The 22,380-nt window shown below is 25.7% G+C and overlaps 1 protein-coding gene across 4 annotated transcripts in view; it reads left to right on the top strand.

Moving 5' to 3' along the window:
• Window positions 1-10,704: 10,704 nt before the first annotated feature.
• Window positions 10,705-22,380, top strand: part of LOC112602859 (fat-like cadherin-related tumor suppressor homolog) — a 136,690-nt gene continuing 125,014 nt past the window's right edge. For all 4 annotated transcript variants that reach the window (XM_025351197.1, XM_025351199.1, XM_025351198.1 and 1 more), the window contains exon 1: window positions 10,705-11,024. The gene's annotated coding sequence lies outside the window, so the exon portion shown is untranslated. The remainder of the gene's footprint in view (window positions 11,025-22,380) is intronic.

Here is a 22,380-nt window from a genome sequence, read left to right as displayed (position 1 = left end):
CCGTCCATTCGTTAGTACTTAATGAATACTTAAATAAAAACTGTTCAATATTTATCAAAATAATTAAAAAAAAAAAAATCAAGGAACAACTGGAAATTGTACAAAAAGCTTTGTTTGTTTTTTCATGTTTCTTATTAATATTTATAATGTACGATACGATATTTTTTTAGTGTAAAAAAGTTTGAAAATGTATACAAGCCATCATAAGTCATAAGTATCTATCACAAAAAACTAAAAATTTCAAAAATACAAATGCTCAAATTTTTTATATGTATTTAAGGTTTAAATTTTAACAGAATTGAATATTGCAATAAAAAATGTTGATTTAAGTTATATTTTAGCAATTTTAAAAATATTAATTGTAGGGTATAAAGATATTTCCTCAGAATTGCTATTTGTTTTTGGAAATAATCGGTTCAACCTACTGTATTGTATTACTAATAGCAAAATAAATTACTAATTATTGTAATGAAAAAAATATCTGTAGAAATAATTGTTTTTCGTATACAATAATTATAACTCATTACAATGACGAGTAACTTAATCAATGATGAAGTATTCTTGAAACTTATACTATAATACAGCAAAGCATGTTCTTCGATTGTTTTTTTCTTTGTGACATAAATGAAAAATTAAATACACACTAATTTCAAAATGTTAATAAAAGATATACTTAGGATAAGAATATAAAAAAAATATACACTAACACATAAAAATAATTCAGTATTCAAAATATTATATAAAAACAAAAATAATTTTGTAACACGTGTTTTGAATGATTATTGAAAAATAAACTAACTACAATAAGTCCCGCTTACTTATAAATTAAAACTATAACATATAATATTATTTAACTATAGTTATATAATATATGCGATGTTTTTGAAAACAAATAGTTGAACCTGCTGTAATACTAATAGATATATTAAATTACAATTAGTAATGTAGATAACTACTAATATAATTAAATTATGAACAATCATTAAAAGTAGAATCGTATGAAATACTCCCCATTTTTTGTATGTAATGATTTACCAATTAAATTATTGAATTTAAATAACACATTCATAATAATAACCAACTCAATAACGAGCCAAACTTGAAATCTAATAGTTACAAGGTACTGCAAACTTATGTGAATTTCAATATCACTCAACTTTCATATTTTTTTTTTCTTATTATTAATATTTCATAAAATTTCAAGTAATACATTTATGTAAATGCTTTAAATAACTATTTTTTATGGTTAAGCTAATATAATATACACACTATAATTATTTTTTATGTAAGATCCAAGAGTCAAGAGATGTGTTATTTGATCGAAACAGCATTATCTCAAATACTCAAGAACCTTTTATTAATTAACTAATTTCGGTAAGATCTGATGATTTTATTTTTTTTTACATCATCTAATAGTATACACTATATATTAGAATTAAATATTTTTATTTTTATAAGTTTTTTAAGTGTTATAGTAAAGCATATAATATAATATAGGTATATCAAATGTAATATTCTGATCAACAGATAATTAATAGTGGTACATCAATTAAACGCTATCGAACGCGCAATATTTTCCTTTAAGTACATTTTTATATTATTATTATATAATAGTACATTTGTATAAGCTTTTAAACTTGAGTGGGTTTATTTAAAGTAAAAAAACAATATATTGACAATAATTTTTCGAAATCATAAATATTGTTGTTAATGAAATAAACAACAACAATAATATCCAAATGTTCGTGTATTTTTGTGTTTAACTATCACCTGTATAATAAGAACTGGACTTGCCATCAATTTCATGCAATGTGAATATACAATATAGGTCATAAACTGATTTTAAAAATTATATGCCATTTTAATAAATTAGTAATAACTGAAAAAATATAAGTACACTAGGTTGCAATATAAATTTTAAAGTGTATGCTTGTATAAAGGTTAAAAAAATTTTTTAGAATGGAAAAATCTATCTACTGAGTGGAATAATTATAATAAATAAAATATTATAGTTTAAAAAAAGTACTTCACTAGAAAGTGCAAAACAAGTATAAATATTTTATCCTGATTATTACTATTATTATTAAAAAGTAAATAAAAATTATTACAATCGTCACTGTAGTCTTTCAAAACTGTATAGCCAATTCATCGGAACCAATAAATATTGCAGTTCTGATACAACAGAAGCTGCCAGCAGTGACCAAAATTTAAATTGATTACTGGTTATAGACACATCATCAATTTCTATAATAATTACATTCTGTTGACTATTACATATGGTTTTATTTGTCTAAGTAACATCTTCTTAATAATATGATGTCCAAAGAGTCAGAAATCAGTGTGGTCTTTAGCCTCAACTGCGTGACACACACTATACGACTCGAGTGGCACCGGATGTTGTCATAGCCGGAGAAAAATTTTTAAAACACTATTTATTATACAATAAGTTGTTTTGATGGGTTGAAGGACGCACTCCTTCAAAAAAATCTATATTATTTATCAGTGATATATGTGATTTGTTTATAAGTAAAATACTATGAGGTTGTTAAAAACTTTTCGAAATCGTAAATCGGCGACAAAATAAAACAATATAATATTATATTCACCCGATTACATTATAATAATAAATAAATATATTACGTAATTTTGAAACTCCAACTAATATAGGGATATCCACCCACGCCCAGAGGTAATTACAATGAGAGGGGAGGGAGCTTAGATATGGAGACTGAAGCCTTTTCTTCATAGATACTGTTTCAAAGATTCTTTCTTGTTTATAAGAACTATAATAGGTAGTTATTTTACAAAACAGTATTAATTACTTCATAGTTTCTTGTAAGAGATACTAAGATACTAACAACACTTTATATATATATATATATATTTATATTTATGGATAATCACTATTCAAATTTTAAAGTTATAGCTTACGAGTAGGGTTGTAACATTTTTTTAGGGCACAAAATTAAAAACCAGGTAATCAAATAAAAGCAAAAAAATCAAATCAACCGAAACATATAATTAGTTTGAAATGTTAGATGTAGTTTTTTAACTTTTTGTATATGCATTTTTATATAATTTTTATTAGTAACTTTAAACAACTATAAACAATTTTAGGTAAGTAAAATTTTTTAATTAATAACTAATATAAATATTTAAAATATAACTTTAAATATATTTATTTTTTTTTATTTTTAATTTTTTTATAAATTATAATATATCATAATTCATAATATATGATCCTAATTATTCTTAATACATAGAAAAAAAATTAAAAATTAAGTAATGATTACACAAAATAATTATATCAGTACATATTTTATTTTATATTTATTTTTAATTTGTATTAAATTAGTGTAAATATTAAATTAAATGTTGTTTTTAAAACAGCTGTTTCGAAAGAAGTGTATTACCTACGTAATTTTGATATTTGGCCAATTAAATTATAACTAAACTAAAACAAAACAAAATTAATATTGATACAATTACGATATTTAAACTTAAAGTTGACTTTTAAATTAATATTACATAATGAAAGATGAATATGCATAAATTCAAAAACGCGTAGGCCAATAACAATGATAATAATATCTAAGAAAAAACAACAGTAAAAAAAAATGTCCAAATTATATTTTTTAACTTCGCAATCGTATCAAATGTTCATTTTTTTTTTTTATATATATATATCGTACAATGGATTCTTTATATTTTTATGGTGATTAAAATCAAATGTAATTATTGGTAACTGTATGTCTGTATAATATAGTATATTATAATGTATACGGCTATATATTTTGAAAGACGATGTTTGTGGTAAATATATTATATTGTATACATGATAATAATACTATTGTAACGCAATGAAATATAAAATACTGAAATGATTGATGTTGCCGCTTTGATAATATTAATGTAAGATACACGATATTCATTATCTGGGAGGTGATTGCATGAATAAAAATTCAAAACGGTTTTTTCGTGGACTGATCGAAAAATTCTCTCGTGGGTGTCGTCAGTCATCTGCCACTGTGAGGGTTTATTATCCAATTATGATCATACCACCCAAAGGCCACTATTAAATGACCAGATGAAACACGTCGAATCCGGACCTAACGTGCCAAGTCGTTGCTCACATCCCACAGGTCATAACTACCGATCATTATCATTTTTTTTTCCATAGCAGTAATATGTTTATAGAGTAAATAACTATGCAGTGAATTATATTATGGAGTAGATTGTAGATAGGTATATATTTAAATTCTTAAACTATATTTTTTTTAGTGGAACTGTGGTGGCGTGGGGTGAGCGAGGAACCGCGTTATGGGCTAAACTATTATATCATTACTTCCCTAACTTGAACTATATACATTACGTTTTAGATTAATGTAGCAACAGAAATTATATATAAAAAATAATAATCTCTTAGAATTTAAAATGAGTTGGCTTGTTTTAAATACGATAACCCTTATCATATTTCTATGATTACTATAAACTATTACTACCACTGTAATAACAAAAATATATATAATACTTATAAATTATAATTATTCAAAAATATGTATTTAAACTTTTTGATATAATTCCAGGCGTATTGTAAGTGAATCATTCTGTGTTGATATAAAGTATCAAATGTGCATAATGGACTATCTTCAGTTGAAATAAAGTTTAGTTATATTGCAGGTATTTAGATCGATTTTTTTTCATGTTTAACTTAAAGAAACTTCTGTTTGTAGTTTTTATCAAAACACTTTATATAAATCAGTAATATTCAGTGTACTTGCACTAAATAGTATTATATTTATATTTTACATACATACGTTTTACTCGTATAATATAAGACAATAATAAATGCAAATATTTCATTAAAAATTATTTAAAATAAAAAAGATTTTTTTTTTCATTTTCTCAACTATAAATGTTGATTATAATTTTTAGTTATTTAATATCCAAATAAATAAAGAATATAGCAAAAACATATTAATGCATGCATACATTTATAATATTCTAGTGAACCGATCAATCAGAAAAATATTTTTACTGTCAACCTTCACTATTCCAAATTATTATTGAATATACGTACACAGGTGTGTATATAATAGTCTCGCGGCATAATATTAAAACCAGGACTTTTTGTTACCATCAAATATTTACTACTAAGTATTCCTACCTACGCTAAAACATTTTTTTTGGTTTTTACATAATTATTACAACTCATAAAAATAATTATCAGTCTTATAATAACATAAAAAAAAAAAATCGTTAGTTGAGCACAGGATTTCTGGTGTAGGTATCTACCACCCTCGTTTTAACAATGGTCTGAGACGACTTATTACGATAAGGTAAATATTAAAGACTAGGATAAATTTCATACGTGCTATTTGCCTTCTCAGTTTTTGCACATGTACCCTGCGTATATTGGCAGTCGCTGCAATGATAATTGCAGTGGTGGTAGTTGTGACTTGTGGGTTTAATGTTATTTAAACATCCTGTATAATTAGACATGCCAAAAGACAAAGGATAAATTCCTCTGATTGTGGTTTCTCGTGCGGTTTTATACACATCACATGTTTAATCTACAGACGTGGTTGAATGAATTAATATCATTTATACAAACAGAAAATACAAAAAGTCTGTTACATTGCAAAAGGTTAAAATTAGTTTGTTAAAAATGTCTGTTATTATTATTATTAATATCAAGAATTTCACTCGTATAAGGGTAATGAATTATAAAGGAGAAACATGTGTCGACACGATACTGTTGATAAGTAATTGTCGACAAACCGACGCCATTTTTCGCGTGTTTTTATACAGTTCGAATACTATTTAATTTAATTGTTAATATTAAACTGGCTAAACTATTCATAAAACTGTAATTATTATTATTCTACTTATTTCACGAGTTTACAACATAAGCTTTTTAACGTTAAAATTTCAATAATAATTTCAAAGAAAACCAATATCTTATATTTTAAATAAGCCAATACAGTAAGATATACTATATTATCTATACGCCATACGACTATACCTCATTTGGTTCATTGGTAAGGAGATGATATATGAATTATTGAGAGATTTATTTTTTATTTTAAAATTTTGTTGCTGGTTAATAGTGTGCAATATAATACGTTGGTAATGAATAATGAATAATATATAATATAGATAATTTAAATACATAAATATTATGATTTCAATAATTATCATAATATATAGTTAATTATTAATTAAAATTTAATAATTTTGAATGTTTCATTTTTCTTTTGTCTAAGACCTAGTCTGTAGATAAATATAAAGTATGTAATTAGTTTTTCCTCAGCCTAAAGTTTTATTTTTTTTAATTTTGATTCATGATAAATAATCTAATATTTTTAGTTTATATATATCACTTTTTTAACATAAATTCATCGTTTTTGTTTTATAAATATAATATATATATATATGTAAGTAATAGGTATAATATATTTCTTATAATATTAGACATAACATCATTACTCATTACTTTATAATAATAGTTTTAAATTCTTACAGTAATGTTGTTATTATAAGATTACCTATATTATTACCATGCTAAATCGTTTAAGTTGATAACTTATCTAAAAGTTTAATTTGGTCGACAACCTTTTAAAGTAGCAGGCAACCTATTACTTTTTTTAAATCTAGTGATCCATATTTGAAATAAAAATATGAATAACATTATTAAAAATACATTTTATGTTTGAAATGTGTTCATGGGTCTCGAATTAAGACAAAGCGGACCGTAAGCTGAATATTTTTATTTCAGACTAAAGTTTAATTTTTAACTTTGTATGTTATATAGTTAACCAATTTGTGGTCCTCCAATAATTTGAGTTAATAAGTATCTGAATGCAAACAAACTTTAAGCTATACTAGAGCTATTCAAAGTATTTGATAAAAACTTCAATAACATAGCTCGTTAGAAAAAAATTATTTTATTAATTGAATGTATAACATTAGGGTTTATACTTTAAAATCCTTAAATTAGACAATTTTTATTATTTTTATTATGTTTCATTAAAATAATAATAATAATAATAACCCAACAATTTATTACAATATAATATTCTTATACAAACAAATTTTAAAGACTTGTTGTAGATATTATACAATTAAATTATTGAACAACTAACTATACTATACCATATTTCATATATTAAAATTAAATAACATAGAGTTAATAAAACTTACTTGACGTGACAGCCTACTAATGTATATCATTTTTCTTTAAAACGTATCTATGATATCAAATAAAATGTGTGCATTTTTAAAGGGTTTTCGAAGTTTTTCATTGGTCATCAATCAATTTTATAAAGTAAAAGTTATGAAACATAAAACAAAGAAAATAGCTTATAAAATGTAATAGGCATATAAATATATAGTTATAAACTATTAGATAAGTACTAACTATTTTCAAGTTATATTAGACGATTAAAAAAAATATGCAAATGTATATTAATTAATTATGTCAATTATTTTATGGTAAGATATTATAATGATGACTTGTAAAAATAATATAATTTTATGAATTATTAGCTGAATTACCCGACTTCGTCCGTGTATAGTTTGTGCTTTATCGAAATTTTACTTAATTTTATAAAGTGCTAAATAGCAATAGTAGCTGAATTATAAATAAAACAAAATATAATGATTCTATACACATATTACTATTAAAAAATAATTCTATAATTTTAATTATAATTTGTATAATTTAACTTTATTTAATAACAAATAAAATTAAATTGTGAATAATTGATCTCTCGTAGGAGTATTTGGTTCAACTCAGTGAAAAAAAAAATGGTAAAATTGTTAATGTCAGAAAACGGGAATATAAAAAAGGGCTTTTCTTTTATATACTTATATATAAGGATTAGATAAATTAAAATACATAAAGGTATCCAAGCAAATCAAATAGTTATTAAAGAGTGTAAAATGTACTTATATAGTTTAAAATCAAAACTTTCAATTAATAATAATATCATTATAATATGACAAATTGATATATAATTTAATTAATAATTTCGTAGACTGAAAATTAATATTGTACAAACACCGATAGGTGGATAGCCATTACTCGTTTTAAGCTTACAAACACACATTTATATAATTGTATTTACATATTTTAAACTCGTTGCATATTATGTAAATATGTAATTCAAAATAAATTACTCAAATCATACTATCCAAATAAGGTACAATATAATATAAAATATACCTACTAAATATCTAGTTACATGATGTTTTATGATTATAAAATTGTATATGTTTATATAAAATAAATATTTCTTCTTGAATCTCATACACATTTTGTACTTCATATAATATTACCGTGGTTTTCTTTACATTGGCATAATTATTGTAAATGGCTGGTAACGTAAATGACGTATACATTTTATATTATGTTTAAATAACTATTAATAGTATAATAATTTAAAATATTATAAAATTGATAAATATGTAGCATTTGTATTATTTGTAATAATTAATTAATAACGAAAATCATTTCAATAAACATGTTTAAAATTAATTATTATCAAATAGTAATATGTAGAAATATCATTCATATAGAATCTATATTACAGATATAGAGACTATATTATTTCCTTAAATAAATTTCTTTAAATATTTTTTCGATAAAACTAAAATAAATTTTAATTTATGCAATATACAGACCATAAAGTGAACAAATTGCATTATATAATTAAATGTATTTTTAAATTCAATAAATTTTTATAGTTAAAATATCAACATTTATTGAACAACATTAATACAATTTAAAAATTGACTTAGAAATTTCTAAATTTTAATAATATTCTTCACACTAAACGTCGTAATTATTACAATATAGTACTAAACTGCTAACAGTTTCTATATCGTACCGGTTTTAAATATAGTATGCTGGTGTTCTGATAAGCGTTTTGGAACGACCAAATGCCAATGGTCCTGGAAATAAACTTCAATAATTTATACTTACTTTTTGCCTTTTAATCGACATTCATAAAATATTTCTAGTAGAAGAACAATATTGTTTAGATAATTAATAAATAATGATAAACGAATGATCAAGTTGATTATTTTGATTGTCTGGCGAAATCTATTTTTAAAATTATATTTCCTGATAAATAACAGTTATATGAACTATATTAACAAATTTTGTTATCACTTATTATTAATCGATAATTGTATTAATTACTCATTTCGATTTGTTTAAGTTATAATGTTCAATTAGTTTTACTTTATAAACGTATGCATTGGTACATATGAGACTTGTACATCACCTAAAATAAAATCATTTTTCTATTAAAATTTGACTATTTTGAATTAAATACTTTTCTTAATTAAAATATTTTGTTCTGAACTGTAAATTGAAAAAAAAATAAACAAATATCTGTTATATTCTCAGCTGTCTATGAGCTCTTTATTTTTTTAGTATTTTTTAAAAATATGAGTCTAGTTGCGTCTATAGTCTATGAATTTATATTATACTCGTAATATGCTTACAATTATGTGCGGCATTTGAATCACGGAAAAATAAGGTACTATAACTATTAACTACTTAGGAGGAGAACAGTTGAGTGATCAGATTTATTCCATTAAAATTTTACAAAAAATGTTTGTTTTAACTTAAGTAAAATAAAATATGGCCACTCTATACAATATTATAGATTATGGTGTATAGACGTATAGTGGTATTGCTCTATGACACTTCTAGATCTCAACAGTCAAATCACTATTTACTAGAATATATTTTTATTTACTACATCTAAATTTTACACTTATTTCCTTAAAATAAATACTTAATACAATGTAAATTTTGTTATTAGTAAGTAATTAATAAGTCTAATTAATTATATACCTAAAAGTTGGAAACAATGTACCTATATGGATTCATGCTGCATTATTATTTTAATCATCTTATGTTTTATAATGTATTTATATGTTCGTTAATTTTCCTTAATACGGTATTTAATTAGTAATCATGAATACGAATAGTTTTCAAATTATGATTTTGATATTGTTATTAAGGGGAGGTTACAAAAGTAAAAATAAATACGACAATTAATTTAGGTATGTTTTTGATCGTTTTTTCGCTCAACAATCGTATGTTTCGAAATATAATATTATTGATAGGTATAAACAAGCAACAACTATTAATGCTTTAAAAACCAGTTGACAGAAGACGAATTTTATCGTATTGATATATTTCTGGCAAAACATTTAACTCGAAAAAATAAAAACCGCGTCACAAGATTGAAAAAAGTAATGACATTATACCTATTATTATCATTATTATTATATTTTCGTTTCGAAAAATCGTTACGACCACAACAACGATCATAAAATTGTGACGGTCGTGATTTTTGGAACCGGTGTGCCGGCCCCCACCGACAGCTGTTTTTGATCCGTGGAAAAACATCGTCGGGCGTCAGCAGCAGCAGCAACAGCAGCAGCAGCAAGAACAGCAGCATTAACGGCGGCGGCTACTCTGCTCGCATGGCCGTGGTCGCGTTCTCAACGACGTAGGCGACGGACAGACCGACCGGCTGGCAACGGCGCCCGCCGCCACCGCCACCGCCGCCAAAGAGTCGAACGCGTACGTACGCACGCGAGACAACGGCGGCGGCGCAGCGGATACACAGACGGCGTTTAGTCAGTCGTTCGCGTTCCGTTGCCGCGTACGGTCGCCGCCGCCGCTGTTCTCGTTTCGTCTCTGCGTGACGTGTGCCGTGTCGTCCTAACGTGCGTGCGTGCGTGCGTGTGTTGTGTTTCGTACGCGCCAGCAGTGTTGTGAGTGTGTGCGCGCGCTCGCCCGTTGCATTGTTTACACCGGTTTTTTTTTTTCAAATTTAATTTTTACCGTGTTTCTAAAGCAATAAGTAATAATATCGTAATCGTCATTATTATAATCCGCCGTGTGTGCACTGTGTGTAAAATATATCGTACGAATCGTTTTTATCCGTTCGTGAAAACCGTTTTCCGAGGCGATCGCCGGCCGGCTAACCACCAAAAAGGTAAGACGTCTATCTCTATTCAGTACCCGAGTATGTGCCCTGTGTTTATTACGCACATGTGTTGCCACTAGTTAGATAATAATACTTTTATGTGTACGTGAAATGCCTTTTTTTCGCACCGTGGTTTGAGATTAACACGTGCATGTGTGCGCGTATACGAGATACGGTGGACGATAGCGTCGCGACGATGACTCGGCGTTGTGTTACCTTCATCGCGGACTCGCCCATTTTGTTGCAGGTCCATCATTCGCGTGTCTGAAAAATAAAATGTCCATTACCTTTACCTGAGTAGGTTATAAGGTGTAGGCCGACCGGCTAAATTTTTCTAGACACATCGTTCTCTCTTACCCGTTTTTTACGGCGTCCGTTACTACTTGCTACTTATTACAGTTTTATCATATTATATTATTAATATTTAATATTTTAACATCCGTTGTGTTACCTATCGGTCGTCGTTCGTTGTTGAAACCGGTTCTTAAAATTTTTGTTGTTATGCGACGGCCATAGTAGGTGTAATATAAAACTAGTTCGCAATAATATTAAATGTAAAACAGATAACATAAGTTAAGTCTTAATCTACGAGTTCTGCAAAGCGCGGTTTCAAAACCTACAAGACGAACGCCACGATTATTGTTTTTTTTTTCATTTGACGTTGGTATTATAATTGTCATTATAACGCAATTATGAAACTGTTGTTGCTGTTTTGAGTAGGTGCCTACTTGTTGTTAATTTTTAAAACCTTTTCCCTTCTCCCATCCCGCAGGGGTTATAGATTTGCTCGTTAAAAATTTGTGTGAAAACGTATTTTTTTTCAATTGCCGAAAAAATGAATCAACGGTTACGGATCGAGTGTAACGAGTCAGAATGTATCCTTGACATTGATTGAGAACTTTGTGAGGTTACCTTTTTTTCGGCCATCTAGTATTATAGTTTACCGGCAAAACATCATTTTTTTCATAGTTCGTAACTAACCTACGAAATATAAAAAAAGGAAGTTTTCCACGCAGTTATTTCCATTACAAATACAACCCTGTCGAAAATCGACCTTTTTTTGTTTTAATACATTTAAAACCCTTGAAAAGTAATTTTGCTCTGTACAATTTTACCTATTATATAACGCATTAAATATGGGTCTATAAAATTTTAATTTTGATTTTTTTTCGGATTAAGATGATTGACAAATGGGATAAGTTATTCTATAGTAATAATAATGAGATATTTAAGATAACCATTGTATTTTTTTTCCTGAGAAATTATTAGTCTGATTTAGTGTATACTACTTATTGTTACAACGTGTTTTGGCTTGTAGCCGAAAAATTATGGATAATTTACAATGATAAATTCTCGAAGAAATCGTTAATAGGTATCTAATTATAAAATATTTTTAAATGTTACTGTCGATGTGTATAGCATACCTACTCAGAGATTGGATTTGATAGTCTACTTATCTTAACCACAGAATGTTTCAGTCGTATTAAATGGGTTACCAAACTTCCTGTGGTATTCCTGTAATAGAAGAAGTGATGAAGATAGCGGTAGTGGTGACAATTATAATGTGCGGACCCGTTTTCAATTTTGCCTATTTGTACATTTTAAACTAACAAAATCTTTACATTACTGAAGTTTAATTACGATAGGTACTTTTATATATATTGTGTTAAAATCAAAAATAACATCATATTAAGAAAAGTAACTAAAAATCTGTTATCTGGTATATTCCACAAGGAGTAGGTATGTTGATTTATTTAGAAAATTTCTTCGCAATTACCTGATTAATATAAGTATTACACGGCCTATAGATTAAATAGGTACATTTAATTTTAACACAATAAATACGTATTAACTTCATAAACAATTAAGTTATAATATGTTATTGAATAGTTTAGATAATATTTGAGTTAAAAAACTTAAATTAACTGGGTAAAATTTTAGTAATTTTAAGTTTTAAACGACCTACTTATTACTTTAACTATTAACTGATAATAATAATATTCTGAATCCAGTACCATTTAAATGTTATTGATTGAAAAACTTCAAGTGTATGTATATTATTTTTGCAACTTATTATTTAATGACTTTATCGAGGGTATTACTTTACCTACGTAATAAGTAAAAATCATATAAATGAATGTTACATACATTGTTAAAAGATTAATAGTTAAATAAAAAAAGGTGAATGGACGTAGTATTTTCCTAATGAAATTCTCTTTACTATTTTTAAATCTAGATTCCTGTATTTATTTTATGTTATTTTAAAGTAGATACTATAGGTAGGTACCTAATACGAGGATAAATGTAATTATATTGCATATCAAATTAAACGGATGTTTTATATTATCGTCATCGTGTGCCGTTTAGATTTATTTCTTTCGAGATTTCTTCCCAATTTATTTTTAAAGCAGACCGAATCACAGCGAAGAAAACATTGCCAAGACTAACATAGAAACTATTTTTTCTTTCTTTCTTAAATCAGATCTTAGAATTGGTGTAAAAAAAATGTGCCCTCGATCGAATGAGTGGAGAGATGAAAAAAAGAACCTTAAACAAAACGTTTTTATTGCTGGTGCACTGTTGTCTGTTAATAACAGTTTAGAATGATCCTTGAGCGTAGTCAGTCACGTTCTTCTCCGGCGACTCCCACAATACCCCTGGGCTATCCCGAATAAAATACTGACTTGTCGTATATTTACCTGTATAAAATGGGTTTGCAAAAAATGTATAGCCAACCGAGTAAATAATAACCGAATAGGTTTATAGAACAACGGAAACCTGTGTAATTTTTTATAATGCACTTACATTGTAGTATCTAAAACGATAGCAAAAATGAGACAGAATTTAAACCCGGTTAATCTGATCTTACGTTTCGTATCATAGTTCAGAGAAATCAAAGTAAAACTAGTATTGTGTGCTGCAGGCAATTGGAAAAGCAACCCTTCAAATTTTTATGTTAAATATACATGTATATTCTGTCGGAATATATTAAAGTCGAGTAGTTCAATAAGTTGACCTATACTCTAAAAAATATTATGTTTGAAGTACATCAGTTTTACCTGATCTAATGTGATTCAATGAAGAGTATAGAGTATTTTTGATTTAGGTGTTCTTATTTATGTTAAGGCCGAGGTTAATGCTTATCATATAATTATTTTGTTACGAATTTTATCATTTTGTAATACGGACAATTTTTATTCATTGAATTTTAATTATACAAGATCTTTAAATAATTTGCCTATTACCTACGAAAAACAAGTGTTCTTTACACTTACCATATGAAATCGGGTGTACTTTAAATGGAGCAGGACTATTTGGTTGAAAGAAACGTATTACTTACCGTCTCCATTGGGTCAAATTTCAAGTATATAATAAATAATAATAAAACACAAAGAATGCCCCACCGAACATTTTATGATTTCCTTTTAATATCCCGTTTTATATTACTTGGATGTACATATTATATGTATTATATCATACCACGTGCGTGCTAAACATCAAAATTCTTCATACTTTTCAATTTTTTTCACCACGAATATTTTAGGTTATATTTTTAGTTTTTACACTTGGTAGGTAAGATGTGCGCATTATTATCCTTAGGTAAAAATTTCATTTTAAATCAAACTATCCTCAAGAAAATAACTTTTCACGATCATATTTTGTGTAAGATTTTTATCATTGACAGTAGTTAAAAATCAATTTTATTAAAAAATTTTTATGGAGTTCTGTTTGACCGATTTTATTTGATAGATTCATAGGTAATCGTAAGTAAGTACATTTTCTGCGTGTAGGTAAGTTTCAATTATAGATACAGTGTATATCAATGTTTCCCAAAAGGTGTGCCGCGAAAAATTGAACTTTATATATATATATATATATATATATAAACCACATATAATTAGGAAAGCAGATAATATTTAATATTTATCCAAAGTGTGTCGTGACTAAATAATAATGTGCTGCAATGGAAAAAAAAGTTTGGGAACCACTGGTGTAGATGGTACACCTGTTTAACCTCCACGGTAAATGTAATCGTTGGACACAGTATTGTTGAAAGGTATTCATTTTTATGATTTAACTTTGAAAGGAAATTTGGTGACGTTGCTAACATTTTGAGTGAAAAATATTGAAGTTGGTAACTGATAGTGTTTAGAAAATAATAGTCATACAATTTCGGGTACCTAATTGATTGTTAAATAAAACCCGTTTTTTCATTTTTCATCTTGGGTACTAGTTGCCGACCAGCGACCACAATTTACATATACATTTAATAATTACGTATCTAACCGCTGTCCAATTAAAATGATGGTGGCAAGTATTCGGCTGTTTGTCGTTTCAGAGTATTAGGTATATATAGGTATAATAATAATATTGTATATGCTTATAAAGTGCGCGCGCACACTCTTTTGGTCTGGTTCTATTCCATTGGCACTGTTCCACCGCTATGTTTCTCCGCCGTTGTTCGTCTTTTAAACCTGCACGTCCTCTCTCAAAGTGCGTAAAATACGTTAGTTTCGTCTTGCGTTTCGATTAATGAAATACAAGGCAAACGCAGACCATCTATCCACTGGTTGGCGCTATAATAGTTGATGTATTCGTATTTTATATATAGGTGTGGTATAATAATAATAATAATAATAATAATAATAAATAATACTCATTACATGAAGGGTTCAATGCATCCAAATGATAATAATAATAATACCTAACGCACACTTATTATTATACTATTACACGTTTATTGTTGTATTGGCTATTGCGATACGGTTCATTTTACAATACGATAATTGAAACGGACGGTGTGAATAGGGACGAATAGATCCAGTGAAATATTTTTTTGTTTATTATTATTTATTTTTTTTATCTTGGACGCATTTGGTGACTAATATTTTTGCTTCTGTACAAATTTTTCTGATTCCGAGGAACATGTCATCGGATAAAGTATTAATTATAAACATTAATCGAATGCTTCGTTAGTCCCTTCTTTTTTTTTGACAAGATGGCTCATAGGTTTTGCTCAAGTGTGAACTTTAATCGAAATAAGTACCTAGCAATAATTTGGGTGATCAAATAATTTTTTTTTGAGGTTAAAACATAATTACAAATACCTACATGTCTTATTGTTCATAATTCATTTATTAATTTATCATTAAATATGTATTAATAATTAATATGTTGATACTAAAATTATAAAATCAAACTTAATGGGACTGTATAAATATTTTCTATAAAATTCTTGATTATTTTAAGCATACATTTTAATCTCAGACCAAACATTAAAATCATACTGAAAATTAAATATCTGAAATAAAATATTTTTCATGTAAAATACGCATTTAGGTAATTTTTTATTTCATACGGTAAGATGTCTGTAGAGCTGAACTAAATGTTAATAGATTAATAGATATAACGTGTTTTTATATTTTAGTCTTAAAATAGATAGTAAAAGAGCTCGAGCTAAAGTCTAGTAAAATATCATTTTAAAGCGAGTCATGAGTTTTGTTTGTTGTATCGTTGCTAAGTATCTTCAGTTACAGAAATATTTCTCGAAATACTCGTCTAGTCTAAATATAAAGTCGTAACTTTTTCAATTTTGGGAGTTAAACATAATAATCATTATAAATATGTAGGTATCTACCTATATGATGTGTATATACTGTATATAATATACATACAGTGTATGGTTAAAATTTCTTGTAGTAGACTCCTAGATTAAACGAAGCTTATTATGAGATTTGTATGATGAAGCTCACAAAAGCTTTTAAGAATTTAAATACTTACATATACATACATATATATTTGAAAATAAAAATAAAACGTGACTCTTAATTATATTTTTTTACCATTATTTGAATTGTACGACGTTCTTTACTGCATTTGAATAGTTCTATGAGTACTTCCTTCCATAAACTAAATTAAATTAAAATTTTCTCTCCCTAAAATATTTCTAAACTGTAATTTAAAATAAAGGTTTTCTATACTTTGATAAAATTAAGATTATTGTTTATTCTTCTGAAAGATTAACTTAAATATTATGTTTTTGTCTAATACCGAAACTAATACGAATTAACGAATTTCCATACGAAAAATTCTCAGGGAAGACAACAAAGCAAATAAATCGATTTTATATTTACGATATTGCAACTCCAACTACCAATTTCTTAATATAGTATTGTTTTCACGGTAAACGTAATATAGCTTGTAACTACTATTTAGGCGTTTGTTCTGTGGGAAAAAAATGTCCATCATATTAGTACACTGATTAGCATTTTATAGCACAATGGGTAAAAAATCTAAGTGAGGAATAAAGTAGGTACTTTAATCATATTATTTCCAATTTCATTTTTGATTTTTTTTAATGTTTGTTATAATTTTTTTATAGATATTTTAGATCGAGTTTTAGATATACCGTTTTCTACGTTTAATTTACTTTAGGTTTATTATGTGTTAAAATTTAAAATTCGAATTATACTTGTGTCTATAAAATTGTATTGTTGATATTAAGATTGAAATTATTTTTTAATGAGCTTGGATAATTTGTTGTTAGTTAAAATATTTAATATGTAATGCACTAATTATATGAAATACTAGATGTAGCTAATTTATTAAGTTTGTATCTCAGTTAGGTAAATTAACTGTGATGTTATCAATTGAAATAGGTTATCAATAGTTTAAATCCTAGTTTAAATTGAATTGGAAATATCAAAATAAATATATAAACATATTTTGCATTGGTTTTCACGTTAATGAGTTATGAGAACTGACAGACGAAACCAAATGATAAAATTAGTTATGTATATTTTTTACGAGATTTTTTATGTCTATACTTTATTTAAACCAGTTATAAATAGTTGTTATATGCAAATTGAATATTTCTGAAATTGTAAATTAGTAATTTATAATAGTTTTATTCAGAAGTAATGTTACCCATATTGTTATTAGTATAGAATTTACTATATATCTATTTTATTTTTATTATTGAAATCACAAACCATTTTATTGATAATACATTTCAACAATAATAATAATTTATAGGTATAGACTTTTACTTCAAGAAGAAATAAAAATGTGTAAATTATTTTACTTTTAAAGATACATTTTTATTTCTTAATTCGCGTTAATGTAATTATATTAAATTTAAAATTATCCATTATAGACTTACTGTTTTAAAAATGATTATATTTGATATGTAGTATGTATCGTATGTAGAACGATTTACAAGTTTGAATTTAACGTATAAATTAAATTAAATTAAATACCTATAAATTTTCTTAAAACAAGATTTATATTTTTTTTATGATAATAATGAAAAAATTAGTTCAAGATACCACCTAGTAAAGATGGTACAGTAGTTTTAATGGTTTAAACACCTGCACTTTGTTAGTAAGATTGTTGTGAAAGTTTCTATTTGTCTCAAACAAAGAATGTGTGTACAGAAAACAATAATATTAAGTAAGACAAAATGTTTAACATTTTTGTCATCTTGTACTATAATGGATACATTATTAATAGTTACTCAGTAATACCTCCTTCTTGTATTATCAATATGAGTATTATTTCCGCTCAACGACATTTTACATTGGCGGGCCCTAAGCACTTTGGCCATGAGTGTTTCAAACATAGTCAGAATTGAAGTAAAAAGAATAAATAAGTATGTTATTGTATACAATAATAAAACAGTTAACTAATTTAAAAAATTTTATTTTCATAGTATTATTATTAATTTATGTAATACCTACGTTATATCCAGAGTTATATTTTAATCAGAGTTGGGGGGTTATAAAACGAAATAATCATAAATGTTTATATACTTGATTACTTGAATCGTATAATATTATGTATTTAAAATAATAATTTTGTATTTTCTCATTTAAATTTCTATATTTAATATTTAACTATAAAAATTGATCTATTTACGTTTAAGAAATGCAAAATGTACGTAATATGACAAAAATTAATTATACAAAGTATGCACGTCTAAATTAGTACTTTTGTCATTTTAGTTTTGGATGCAATAGGTGTGCTAAAAAATAAAGATATTCTCTTGGATAGTTTACTTTATTGTGTGGACAATAAATTGAAACGTATTCTCAAATATAGCCTCTAGATAACATAGGCATGTTTCTTATAATATTATTTGGATTTTATATTTACACATATAATTACAAGATTGAATATTTAAGTATAGAATAATAAATTATGATTTTGAATTAGCCAATAAATTTAAACTAATACATTTTTATTATTATTATTGTTTAAATATTTATAGAGATCAAATAAGCTGCCTGTAAGTCTAACCAGCTTTATACTAAGAAGCTTTTATTTATATTTAATTTAATAAATGTAAATATAATATGATTCAGATAAGATTCAATCTTTAAATGTTTTAAGTGCTATAAAAATTATAATAAATACTGATGAAATTCATAATTTAATAGTTAGGTATGGCAAGTGTGTTCTAAGTAATAATTAATAGGTAACTAATAAGACATAAGTAATAGGTAAATAATATTTAAATAATTATAAGGGGTTCCATTTATTGTCATTCAGAATATCTGTTGGATTTAGCCGAAAATAATTATCTCTTTGATAAAGAAAGTTTTTTCTATTTAACCGTCAATAGAGGAGGCCTTTGTGAACAATACTATTCCTTTGCTACAATCGTTAATTGATGTATACAATGATAAAGTATGCTTATTTGATTTTATTTATAATAATAAGTAAAAGAATTATTTGTTAGTTTTTTATTTTTTAATTTTTTTTTGAAGCAGTAACTGCATTTAAATTAATAATGATAATATACAATATAAAAAGTATTATATTTGTAATAAAAAATATTATTCATAACAATTTTTTTTTTTTTGTATTTTATTTAACACATAATATACAAAATATATTATCGTTTTAATTCGTTTATAAATAGTAATTAATCTAATAGAATTTTGTCATTTACTTGTGATGATGCAAAAATATCTATATACTGTAAAATCTTAAGTTTTTGACGCCACGCTTTAATTTTAATATGTATAAATATATATATATATATATATATATGATATGATATGATATGATTTTTTTTAACTTACATTTTAAAATGGTACAATGAATTTAAAGATACACAAAATAAATCCTTACGAAATAATTAAAGTAACATATTGCATAGTGTATAATATTCTAAATATATCAATAATGTAAAACCGGTCGACCCATCCACGTGAGTAAATCTGCCTGAGGTTTGTCTGTGTTCTTATATTATGCACCACAAGAAGGCGTGAGCGTAGGCTGTCGGCCTTCATTCTCGCAGCACATTGCTACCGCAGCTGTTCTCGTGAAGTAAGTCCCGTTGGCAAGTAAAAGGTCAAAATTTATGTTGGTGGAAGAGGGTAGAAGTGTCAGTTGAGTTTGATCAATGCAGTATTGAAATCTATAGTATTTGTAGGAATAAAATATAATTTTCAAAAGCGTTCAAAAGTAAATGATAATATTTAGAATAAAAATTTAAACGTGAGATAATTTTATTTTTAGTTACTTGAGAATGAAAAGTTAATTCAAGTTTATATTTATTTTAGAATTGAAAATTTTAAAAATGTACTAAGCATTAGTATATAACGTGTATAAAAATAATAATTTTTAAAAATAAAATCGTGTATTGTAAGATGACTTTAATAATTGTCTCTAGAAATGAATATGAATTATATTATCTTCATAGATAACTAGTCTATTCATGCGTTGATATTACTTCGATTCGAGTTTTTAACGTTTTTACCAAAAAATCAAACACGGACTCATTTATAAAACCATCTAAAAGATTCACCACCATACCTTATCACCATAGCTTAATAAACAGCACTAGCCACTAATACTAAAATTTAAAAAACATTTCCTGTTGCTAATTTTTATATTTCTCTTAAATTTATTATTTTATACTTAATTTGAAAAAAAAAATTTTAAATGTGACATTCATAACATAATCAACACATCTTAAGGTTATATGTTATATCCCTTTCAATAATTATATTAAAACAATAAATTTTGTGAAGGTCATATTCAACTATATACCAATTTAAAAAATTATAGTTTTTAAAAATTCAAACAAAAACGACTTTATTCTTATATTTATACTATTTTTTCTTAAACAATTGAATACAAAAGATTATATTGTTAGTTTTAAACTTTATATACTACGTATTAGATGTTTATATTATTTATACGTAGATAAAACAATAACCGTAGGCAATAGTCATTAGACAATGTTTTTTTTTCATTAGCAATAAAAATAAAAAAAAAACTTGAAATTGAAATTATTGATTTTATTTAAATCTTATAATTTATTTTAAATCTAACAAAAACGATTAACAATATTAACCTTCTGAGTTAAAAATGTAATATAACCACTACAACAACCCTATGATGATGTTTTCTCAAATCCTATTATACGCAGAGCTAATCTCTGCTGTTTAAAATCCTCCGAAATATTTAAATTAAAAAAATTTCATCTAGCTCATAGCCTGGAGGTGGTTGAGCTTTGATTATAATATAGTGGTGACTAGTGATTGGATATTCTTTTATATTTATGTGCATTGTATAGTGTATATATTTACAATTTATATTATGTAATAGATATGCAATAGAAATATATGTCGAAATGTTGAAATAATTAAAACTACGAATTACTTGTAATGTATCATAAAATATTTTTTTTTAGTTCTTGGTGTTTGGTGTTATTGGCGTTTAATTTTATTCTTAATTTAAACTAATATTATAAATTATTAAATTTATATATTTGTGTTGTTTTATATAATTTATATTCTACAACGTATACGTTTAATAAGTTATCTAATCTGCACAACGTTCATAGATATAGATCTCAAATTATTTTTATTCATGTTTTGTGTTATAAATATTATAACATGAATATGATATCAGTTTATATTATTCAAATTTTAGTATTTTTTTTTTTAACTGCTAAAATTTCACTTCACCTTTTACTTGAAAAAAAAGTTATATTTTAATATAACGATATCTAATATTTAAAATAATTTTAATCATGAGAGCAATAATTATCAAAATATTTGTTCCTAATCGATTATTTGGGATAGGAAAATAAGTAGGTATAATATTATAAATTTGGTATATTTTTTATTATGTGTGGAATGTTGCTTTGTATTTTTGTTGTGTTTAGTTTTTTAGAAGCATGCTGTCCTAATTGTAATAAGGAAGATATATACTGGCATCTCTTTAGTACTTTTTAATAGACGACTTATAGTTACCTTATTAACACCAAGTTTACTGCCGTAGTACTAATATTTATTAACAAAACAAATAGTTATCAATTATTAAAAAACGGTCAACATCTAATAGGCTC

Source organism: Melanaphis sacchari, unplaced genomic scaffold (genome assembly GCF_002803265.2).
Source record: "Melanaphis sacchari strain LSU unplaced genomic scaffold, SCAv2.0 Contig91_pilon_pilon, whole genome shotgun sequence".
Taxonomy (NCBI): Eukaryota; Metazoa; Arthropoda; class Insecta; order Hemiptera; family Aphididae; genus Melanaphis; species Melanaphis sacchari.
This window is presented reverse-complemented; position numbering and strand designations above follow the sequence as displayed.